This window comes from Protomyctophum bolini, assembly GCF_963924005.1.
Source record: "Protomyctophum bolini genome assembly, chromosome: 12".
In the NCBI taxonomy this organism is placed as follows: Eukaryota; Metazoa; Chordata; class Actinopteri; order Myctophiformes; family Myctophidae; genus Protomyctophum; species Protomyctophum bolini.
Window position 1 is genome coordinate 31449827 of NC_137873.1, and position 9971 is coordinate 31459797.

Here is a 9971-nt window from a genome sequence, read left to right on the forward strand (position 1 = left end):
AACAAAACAAAAACAAATAAATAAATAAACTTAGATTTGATTTGATTTATTTAACAAATAAATAGAAAACACAAATGACTATTCCCTTAAAAAAAATTAAAAAAGTATTTAACTTTGATTATAAAAACGAAAATGCTAACATTTTGCAAACATTCTGCATTTTATATAACCACAGCCCTATTTAGTTAGTTAACAAACGCACTATAGCAATGATTACTATCACAATATATATAGAATATATAGTGTTTTAACCAAAAGCTGCCCCGGATTGTAGTCTTATGCTCTGGGTTAGAGAGCTATATCAACAAATATTGTCTCTAACTTTATTTGGCTATTATAACCCTGTGAAGAAATGAGCTTCAAGTCATTATATCGCTGTATTAATGCCTACAGTAGTGGTTTTCAACCAGTGGTCCGTGAGAGGGTTCCTTATAGATTTGTATCTCTTGAGAGCGTAAAATGAAAATGTAACACACAGAGCTAGAGACTAGTGCCCTAGTCCTTCCATGTACCAGATTGGTCTACCTCCCAGTCCCGGTAGAGTAGTTCCGGAGCGGCGGATTGTGTGGCCCTGGTCTTTCCCTAGTGGGTCTGATCGAGGGTAGCTACTGGGACGTAAGTCGGGACTTGATCACCCCGGCTGGGTCACCTGAGCGAGGGGTATGATGTCCGCAAGACCCGAAACCCTGATGACCTTGTGATACATCACTGAGCATACGTCCCACGTACATCCATGCGAAACCCCTTTTTTTCCCACAGAGATTTACAAACAATATAATTATTTTTAAATATCTTTTGTTTAGCTTTTTTTAGTTGTTATTTTTCACAGAATCAAAGGTTTTTGTGAATCTCTATGGGAAAAATGAATGGCCTCTTAAATTGATCAATGCTGCAATGTAGATACTCAAGTAGAAGTCCTGTATTCAAATGTAATTGTGTAAAAAGTATCGGTATCAAAATATACCAAAAATACTCATTATGCAGAATGTCCCACTCTGATAATCAGGCTGTCCCATTTCACAAGTTGAAAAGTGGAAGAAGAAGTAGTTACTCATTACTGTACGTATTGTAATATTATTATACAAATGTATATAGTAATGTTTTCAAATAACTATAGTTATCAATATTATATCTCAATTGTACTTAAGTAAGCAAAGCAAAGTTCTTTGTTTACCCAGGGAAGTGGACTTGTTTACAGCCACACCCTGCTCATAGAACATTTCATGGTAGGGGTTCAATGCCATGCTCAAGGGCACTTCAGCGGTGGTAAATTTTAACGTGCCGGTCCGGGGATACGAACTAGCGACCTTCCGGTATCAAGACCGCTCCGCAAACCGTTCGGCCACCGCTGCCCCAAAGTAGGCCTACAGTACTAATATGGGGTAATTTTCATGCCAATATTACAACTTTTTTTAACGATTACAAATAATGTTGGCATGAAAATGACCCCATATACTAATTTACACCACTGATTTGTATCGTCAACTTTTCGATCAATCAGTGATCTTCATCAGGACTATATACATTATACAACATTTATAAAAAAAACGACAGGCAATAAAAAGTACAGCAGAGCTTTTTCAGCATATTACCTCTTCCTCATGCTATTGTGTCAGTGCTGGCTGTCTGGCTGTCTGTCTGCACCTCTATGGTCTGCACGCACATCAGGGGAAAGAGGAGATGAAACATCTACACCTGTAATCAGAACTGTGTAATCAGACTACAATGCTTGTGACAACAACAACGTCCTAATTGCAAGGCATTATTGTAGCTTCGTAGGGAGCAGACATTCCCTCAACCTTTCTCATATTAAGGTCCATCATTTATTCTGCATTTATTCAGCCATGGACCCAAAACGAAAGAATATTTTGTCCACAATTCCATGCTGTATTGATGTTGGTACCATAGGAGAGATAACAGGCATCAACATTCTACATTCTCTAATTGTGTAGACTTCATGTAAATTAAGTAATGCAGATGCTTAACAATAATGTTGCTCTTGAGAGCGTAAAATGGTTACCAATTCTCCATCATTTAGCTGGGGGACCACCTAGATGCCCCCTCAAGGACCACTGGTGGTCCCCGGACCACTGGTTGGTCCAGTTGAGTGATATACTGACTGATTCCATAGTGGTCTCTTTGCAGGCATTGCACCTCATCTTACAATAGTCTATTCAAATCTTGAAATTCCCTGAGTGAATTCCAAACTCAGGCCCAGCCCGAACTCTTTATGAGGAGTCAACCAGGGTTTAGCACAGGATTTGAAAATGCTCCCCCTATTGTTTGTTTGTTGTTTTATATAATAAGTATTTTTGCTGCTCAAGCAGTTCACACACCTGGGCCATGGAAACGGCTTCCTCGTGGTTCTCAGTGGATTCCTTTAGGTGACATGACAGTTTCTCTAGGTGGCAAACAATGCCAGCTCATTTAGCTCGCAGCAGGAACTGGGTCTCTGGGTCTTTGTTACTGTTGGGCTGAGCAGCACAGCTGAGAAATAGGCCGAAGTGGATCCATCAAATCATCCAGAGCTTTGTCCACTTAAGTCTGATTATAGGATGTCAAATAGTAGAGCTTGGAATTAAAAACTTGGAAGACCTATAAGAAAAGCTGCCTGAATAACAGTGAAGTTGTTCAGAGAGACAAAGAGCTATAGCTGCCAAACAGGAAGTCTTGCCAAAAGCAAAAGATCAACACGAAAATAAAAAAAACAAAACAAACGAATGAATGAATAAAGATGTGGAAACTCTAAGTACCTTAAGTTGACCCAGAGGCGGAGAGATAAAAGACAGGCCGGGGAAGGCTACAGTGCACTGTGCCCATGCAGTAGATGGATGGAGGCAGGAAGGGAGGAAGGCAGAAGGCACATTAATCAAAGGACATCAAAGGCAAATGGATGTTAGGACTGGGCAGGGATGAAAGAGAGCCGCCGCCCACTCCGCTCAGCCCGGACCGGCACTCTGATCTCTGGGCCTATTGTGCCCCGCGGGGACACAACACGCGCACGCACGCACACAGAGACACAGACACAAGAGACACAGACACACAGAGACACAGACACACAGAGACACAGACACACAGAGACACACAGAGACACAGACACACAGAGACACAGGTGTCAGAAAGCAGAGTTAAAATAGGCAAGAATGCAACATTTTCCACGTCACCAGTGGAGATCCTCCTTCGTGTACATGGCCTATATATTCCTCTTTATTTGCGCTTGTCTTTTTTCTTCTCGTACAGACGTACACATGAAGTTGTCGCTCGCTGCCCCACCAACACACAACTTCAAAGCCTGACCTTGTGACATGGAAGCCTGAGTGGGCCGCGAGCACAGAGAGCTTTGGTCTGGACCGTAAACACACGGTCGCACACTCTCTCACACATACCGCCGCTGGCAGCGATGGTCGCTCGCAGCTAGGAGTGGGGGGGGGGGGGGGGGGGGGGAATTAAAAAACTTCAGTGCACTGTGCCTACACATGTTGCGACCAAAGTCGCAACATGTGTAGGCACAATACAAGGAATGAATGCATTCGCCATGTATCCGAAGGAAGTCTGATCCAATCACTTTTATATTTCTCCAGTTTAATCCTGAGTTTAAGTTTTGTTGTGTTCAAGATCTGATTTTAGGCATGTTTAAGCCTCCAGGAAGATCCGTGTTGAGGTTCTTAATCCACTGTTTTTCATTAAAACGTCTTTGTCCTACTGTCTAGTTGGGATTGTGTTGAAGTCCAGCGCATTTTAGAGCTTCAATGCCGTGAGCCATGAAATGTTGCACAAATCTTGTGGTTGTCTTTTTTGCATTGTTAATATTGTATCTGTGTTGTCCCAGCCTTGTACCTATTGTTTTACCCGTTTCTCCGACATATTGTAAACCACATTTTTCACATGTGATTAGATAAATGCAGTTGCTGGTTCTGGCTGTTATTTGTTGTTTAATCTCCAACACGCGTTTTGTAGTTCTATTTTTGACTAATTGTTTGGGTTTGAAGTATTCAGGTCCCTGGCGTGCTGGTGTGTTGATTTCTTTTAGCTTGCTGTGTACTAGATAATCTTTAAGGTTTTTGTTTTTTCTGTAGGCCGATATAATTTTATAATCTTTTAGAAGATCATCCGTTCGGTTCTCAAAATTCCTTTTTATTCTGTTGTTGGCTAGTGTGCCGCCCACTCCGCTCAGCCCGGACCGGCACTCTGATCTCTGGGCCTATTGTGCCCCGCAGGGACACAACACGCACACGCACGCACACAGAGACACAGAGACACAGACACACAGAGACACACAGAGACACAGACACACAGAGACACAGGTGTCAGAAAGCAGAGTTAAAATAGGCAAGAATGCAACATTTTCCACGTCACCAGTGGAGATCCCCCTTCGTGTACATGGCCTATATATTCCTCTTTATTTGCGCTTGTCTTTTTTTTCTCTTTCTCGTACACGTGAAGTTGTCGCTCGCTGCCCCACCAACACACGACTTCAAAGCCTGACCTTGTGACATGGAAGCCTGAGTGGGCCGCGAGCACAGAGAGCTTTGGTCTGGACCGTAAACACACGGTCGCACACTCTCTCACACATACCGCCGCTGGCAGCGATGGTCGCTCGCAGCCAGGGGGGGGGGAATGAGGGACGGCCCTGCGGCTTTCATACCCGCCCCCGCCAGAGGGCCGGCCCTCTTTTGATGTCGCCCCGCCAAAGGCCGGCCCCTTTTGATGTCGCCCCGCCAAAGGCCGGCCCCTTTTGATGTCGCCCCGCCAGAGGCCGTCCCCTTTTGATGTGGCTCCGCCAAAAAGGCCGTCCCCTTTTGATGTGGCCCCGCCAGAGGGCCGGCCCGTTCCCGGCGGCCCTTTTCATCCCTCGGCCAGTTAAGTTGGCTCGGAGATGACTCCAATTTGTGTCCCCCTTTCCTTTGGTGCTTTAGCGGTCGGTCGGTCAGCACAGACTCATCAACTAGAGTGACCGTGGTCGTGTCCCTCTTCTTCTCCGCAGCTCCTTTACAAATGCACAGAACATTGTGTCTGTATCGCTGTCTGTCTGTCATCACCGTCTGCTCTGCTGCAGACATCACCGTCTGCTCTGCTGCAGACATCACCGTCTGCTCTGCTGCAGACATCACAGTCTGCTCTGCTGCAGACATCACTGTCAGGAGGGTCTACGTGCATCAAACAAACAAAATAACCACAACTAAAACTAACTAAGTAAAAAAACTAGGATAATAAAAGACCCGATAACTAACTGAAACTGTATTGTGTGTTTACAAAACTAAACTAAACTAAAACTAAAACCAACTACTATACTTTTAGACAAAATGCCATTCGTTTTAGTTTTTCTCATTGATTGACCATTTCTATAATAATAGTCAAAATCTACAAGTTTTCAATTTTGTAGTGCGTCTGTGAGATGTAGCCTACAGTAGTGACTGAAGTAGAAGTAAAACTATTGAAAATAGGAAATACTCCAGTATTCAGTAGTAAATAATAGCTCAAAGTTTTGCTTAAGTACATGTACAGTACATAATAGTTACTTTATACCACTGTACAACAGGATATTATATTTGGGGTTCCAGTCACTATGCAATTTAATTTAGTTCACTGACTTTGGACATACCTTCAACATTCATTTACACTTTAGCTTTACAACACGTGAATCTGTGTGATTGCCTTGCCTATTTAATAGTGGAAATCAATCATTTATCATAGATTTCACCTGGTTCCTCATGGTGTTTTTCATGGAGAGAGCAGGTGTCTTAAAGGTGTTTTTTTGTTTTGTTTTTGTTTAAGCTCTGTCTTGTGATAGAGATCATTGTATTGCTATTGTATTACTATTGCTATTCAGTGTTTGTTCAGTAACAGGGGTCTCCCCATCTCTCAATTTAAACCTGAGGCTGATGTCAGTGGTGCTCAACCTTGTTCATGTCATGGACCCCCAGAATTATCTGTATTTGGCCGCAGACCCCCATCTGAAAATATGTTGTTCCAGAAGCAAAGGTTTGAGTTAAAAACGTTCGCTCTGAAAGAATATACCGGTATATTCAAAGATTTGCCCCACATTTTCACGATTTTTCAAAAATAGCAGACCTACAAGCTCGTAGTGTGGCACCGAGTGCCACGCTACAAGCTTGTAGTATAACATAATCCTTAAAACACCAAAAGGGGTTCCCGTTCCGAATGGGTTAATAAACAGAAAATTAAGAAGGTGAGAGAACCCATTTAATCAGCTTCAAACTAGTATTAAAGAGTGCACTGCCACTGACTAACCAAGTGAATACAATATTTACAACGATACAGATTACATCAACAGGAACTAAACTAATTATTATTTACTCAAGTACTGTTCTTAAATTGCAATTTCACTTTACGGTATGGGTGTTTCCATCTGTTTTTTTTAAATACTTTATAGTTCTCATTCCACCACATCTTTATACTTTACTACCAGATGTAGTGTAGTTATTATGCGACATATGTAGTTACTTTGCAGATCTAGATTATGAATGCAAAACATACTTTAACCGATACATGATTATGCATTTTTGGTAGGTTAAGGCTTAAGCTACCCAGCAGCACATAAATAATTAAAATCAGCCCCCATTACCTATAGTGCAACATTAAAGTAATGTAACTTTAATGCTTTAGTACTTTTTACGTTTGCTTTTGATGCCAACAGTCATGTACTTTTGCTCCGGTAAAATGTTTAGTGCAGGCCTTTTTCACTCGCAACAGCATTATCTACATAATATGTAGTTTTCATTATTTAAGTGCCAACACCACTATAGTGGTGTTGGCACTTAAATAATGAAAACAACAACTCGACCCGTCACTTTTAAAAACACATCTTTTTTTACGCAACATAAAAAAACGTGTGTTCAGCTGAGAAACACAAAAGTGATGTGAACTGACAATATTTTAATGGGGGGGATAAAGCGCTGGAAGTGATCAATCGGCGCGGCGACCAAGTGATGCCCGGGGGACGGCTTTGATGTGGGCATCCTCAGAGGGACGCCGAGGACAATGCCCCCTTTGAGGGGCACGGAGAATGGCAGACGCTTCTCTCTCCCCTCGCTCTCTCTCTACCGTCCCTCCCCCAAAACACTCTCTCTCTCTGTCTCTCTCTCTCTCTCTGTGCATGCCACCACATGTCACAACAGGCGATAGCCTTAACTACACAACTTTTTTTTTTCTCCATATTATTTTTATGTTAATACATCCAAACAGCCCCTCCTCCTCCTCCTCCTTGCCCTCCCACCCAATCACACCACCATCCCCGTCCTCCTCCCTCCCTCCCTCCCTCTCTCTCTATCTGTCACCGTCTCCCTCCCCTCTCTCTCTCCTTTCAACAGAACCAAACCCCTTTTGTAATAAACAGCCTTGGCAAGTTGCGCCCGATTCGCTTGTCACAAGTCTTAATGAATTCGTCTGTTTGTGCATTGGTCATGGGAGCATCCCCCCTCTCTCTCTCACTCCCTCTCTCTCCTCTTTTCCCCTATCTCCCTCCCTCCCTCCCTCCCTGCACCAACACCCCCTGTTCCCTCCCCCTCTGTGGTGTTCCCCTCGCATGGGGGGGGGACGGGGGGGACTCTCTCTATATATACCCAGGGACCACTCCGGGGCAACCCCATTGTTCCCTCTAACATAAAACGTACAGACACAGATGCCCCCGCACAACAAGTAGCCGCCGGAGACAGCGAGTGAGGCGGACGGTTTGTGACAGCGCTATAGAGCCACCCAACGCTATATAGCCAGACTGACAACAGACCCACGGCGGCACGGTGGGACCCTGGACATTACTACAGCCACCCTCTCTCTCTCTCTCTCTCTCTGCACGGCCTCGAGTCTCCCTCTCTCCTCTGTATCTTCCGCGCCGGTTTACCGACTCCGCCGCTATACCGACTCCGCCGCTATACCACCTCCTCCACGTGCCGGTTGTGTTTTGTACGAGCAAGAGTTTGGACGGTCTCTGATGGTGTGAGAAGAAGGATGCTGCTGATGTCGTTGCTGCTGCTGCTGCTCTTGGGACTGTCCCAGCGCTGTGCGGTGGTGCTGGGAGCCCCCGCGGGCAGAGAGGTGTACAGGATGCCACAGACCGCACTCAGAGGTAACAGCTCCGCTCGCTGGTTCCAAACCGCCACTGTTATGTTGTTACGTTTTGCTGCAACCTTTTATGCGCTTTTATGATGCGACTGCTCTGTCTGGCCACTAGAAACCCTATAGCCTATATAAAGCATCCCTGTTCTCTGTCTGGCCACTAGAAACCCTACAGCCTATATAAAGCATCCCTGTTCCGCGGGAAGAATAGCTTCGGCTGTTTTCGGTGTATAGAGGGAAATATCGGCGGACCTCGGGTTCCTGGGGTACCCCGAGGGTTTCAGCTCGTCAGCACGGCTTAACCTCAGTATTGGGTAAACTCGGCATGAGAACATAGAAAGTTGTTATTATTCAAAAGCGGCACAATAATATACTACATGTTAAGAAAGCAGCGAATGATTCTGACCCTAACAACACCATATAAATGCTCCAGTCTTAGATCACAGTTCCATCTATTGCAGGATTATGTATTTGATCAGTTCAGGTTTGTGTCGGGATTGATGAGGTTGTCTAAAGTGATGAGAAGCCCCGTGCAGAGCAGAACATTGATGCAATGCGCTGTTGTTAAAACAACAACATGGCTATCCTGACCGTTTCACTATCCATTTCCACCAACTGAAACCAAAGTTGTCAGTGAGCGTACGTCAAGTTGTCTTCTTTCACATGCAGCACAGTGCGAGGCCTTTCACATGCAAGACGCGTTGCAAAGCAACAGTATATAGGCTCATGTATACTCCCACAGTGGGCCTCTCTTATATAGAGATAGATATGTTGCATAATGCATCACTGACATGACATGCCCAGTACAGCAGGACCCTGCCGCTGCACTGCTAGTGCTACATGCACGTGTGTGTGTGTGTGTGTGTGTGTGTGTGTGTGTATGCGCGTGTGTGTGGGAGTGTTTTACCACAACAAGGGCCACAGGTCCGTGCCGCAGCCTCATGCCAGCCTGTGTCTCCCAGCCGGCACCCCAGGGCCTTGTCCCCTTATGTCCCCCTGCAGCCCCAGGGCCTTGTCCCCTTATGTCCCCCTAAACCCCCAGGGCCTTGTCCCCTTATGTCCCTCGGCACCCCCAGGGCCTTGTCCCCTTATGTCCCTCGGCACCCCCAGGGCCTTGTCCCCTTATGTCCCCCCGGCACCCCAGGGCCTTGTCCACTTATGTCCCCCTGCACCCCAGGGCCTTGTCCCCTTATGTCCCCCTGGACCCCAGGGCCTTGTCCCCTTATGTCCCCCCAGGGCCTTGTCCCCTTATGTCCCCCTGCACCCCAGGGCCTTGTCCCCTTATGTCCCCCTGCACCCCAGGGCCTTGTCCCCTTATGTCCCCCTGCACCCCAGGGCCTTGTCCCCTTATGTCCCCAGGGCCTTGTCCCCTTATGTCCCCCTGCACCCCAGGGCCTTGTCCCCTTATGTCCCTCGGCACCCCCAGGGCCTTGTCCCCTTATGTCCCCCTGCACCCCAGGGCCTTGTCCCCTTATGTCCCCCTGCACCCCAGGGCCTTGTCCCCTTATGTCCCCCCGGCACCCCAGGGCCTTATCCCCTTATGTCCCCAGGGCCTTGTCCCCTTATGTCCCCAGGGCCTTGTCCCCTTACCCGGCCAGCCTCTCTGCCCGCTCAGCCCTGCAGGCCTTTTCTAATTAAGTTTTCAATCAGCGCCGTTAGTCGTCGTTAGCGGCCCCGGCCCTGTGATGTGGCGCGGTCGCGGAGGGGTGGGGTGGGGAGGACGGGGGGCGCGAGGTCGTCGGTCTCATTGAAGTGCGTCCGTGGAAGGCTCACCAAGCGCGCTGAGCGTGAGCTCGCTCCCCCTAACACTCTGGCAATGAGCTCAAAGAGCAGCATGAGAGAGAAGAGCGGCTACACGCACGCACGCACACACACACACACACACACACACGCAG